A 1878-nucleotide genomic window follows, 5' to 3' on the forward strand; every position below is an offset into this window, starting at 1 on the left:
ATATGATTGTTTATTTATATCATATGACCCGTCAAGATCACGGGTAGAATAGGTCTTCAGCAACCCATGCTTGCCGTAAATGAGGCGACTAACAGGATCAGGTGGTCAGGCTCGCTGACTTGGTTGATACACGTCATCGTATCCCAATTGCGTGGATCGATGCTCATGATGTCAATCACTGGATTGTCTGGTCCAGACTCCATTATCTACAGACCGCCGTCATATAGCTGGAATATTGCTAAGTGCTGCGTTAAACAACAAACAAACAAACATCTACTTTTACCTCTACCAATAACCCCTTACCTCGATCTCTACCCCACACCTAACCTCAACCCCAAAACACGATCATATCCTGACCCGTGAAGATCCGGGATAGAATAGATCTTCAGCAACCCATGCTTGCCGTAAAAGGCGACTATGCTTGTCGTAAAAGGCGACTAACGGGATCGGGTGGTCAGGCTTGCTGACTTGGTTTATGCATGTCATCGATCCCAATTGCGTGGATTTATGTTCATGATGTCAATCACTGGATTGTCTGGTCCAGACTCGATTATTAACAGACCGCCGTCATATAGCTGGAATATTGCTGAGTGCGGCGTAAAACAACAAACCAAACCATACTACAGTTCGATTCGTGAAGTAACCTCAGAAATTATAATACTGCTGACACAACATTGTCATTATCACATCCGAATAACATTCAGTTATACATGAGGCGATGTTTTCCTATTTCCTAACGGGTCACCGTGAACTGAGAGTGCCAGACAGCTGATAACAGAGAGTGTGAAGTATGTTAACAATGTACCATGAACAGTAAATAACCAGGATATATTTTACACTATCGATCGAATATTTAGTGGACAAATTCAGATTTACCCGACGTTTGCAGTTGTTGCAAGAAAAGGAGCCTTGGTTTTGTCACCGTTAACGCCTGATGTATGAATACCTTTCATAAAGTTTCAAATATTCACATCTCGCATTTCTGTAGCATGTACACCTTCAGATACTGTTATTAATGTTGGTCCTACATTTCCTAATTTTCCACTTGCTCCTGATGGAAAATACATTAAGCTACGTTTATAATGAAACCCTTTTGCGAACGGACGGATATAACGAACTGTTTTGGGGTCCCGTTCATTTGCTGCAGGGGCGGTCGGGTAGCCTAGTGGTTATAGCGTTGGCTCGTCACGCCGAAGACCCGATTCCCGACATGGGTACAATGTGTGAAGCCCATTTCTGGTGTCCCCAGCCGTGATATTGCTGGAATATTGCTAAAAGCGGTGTAAAACTATACTCACTCACTCACTCATTTGCTGCATATATGCTGTATATATGCTTATACCGAACTACGGTTAAAACGAATTCAAATTAGTGGTCCCTTTGAGTTCGTTATATCCGTAGTTTACTGTATAGGTAATAACATAATTGTGTGTGGCCAAGACAGACTTCCGCGGTAGATATCGCTTTGAGGAAATTGAATTGCTTTACATTGCCTTTTAGACCATTGTGACATCTTTGGTTACCATGCCGTCACAATCAAATGACATGGCAAATGTCTAAGCTACTGAAGCTGGTTAGCTGCATCATTTCCCCCAAAGACCGCCTCCGTGGTCTAGTGGTCGAGCGTCCGCCCGGAGAGCGGAAGGTCCGGGGTTGGATCCCCTGCCTCGTCATACCAAAAGACGTTAAAAGATGGTACTTGTTGTTACCCTGTCTGGCGCTCGGCATTAAGGGGCTAAAACAAGGACTGGCTTGGGGTCAGTATACTGTGTCTGAGCGGGGTATTCATGTTAAACTGCGGCATGGTATCTCAGTGAGCTAGCACTATAAATCGGCATCAGTCCGGACAAGTATAATACAAGCAGCCACACAAACACA

Source organism: Haliotis rufescens, unplaced genomic scaffold (assembly GCF_023055435.1).
Source record: "Haliotis rufescens isolate VD_foot unplaced genomic scaffold, xgHalRufe1.0.p SCAF_18, whole genome shotgun sequence".
NCBI classification, from domain to species: domain Eukaryota; kingdom Metazoa; phylum Mollusca; class Gastropoda; order Lepetellida; family Haliotidae; genus Haliotis; species Haliotis rufescens.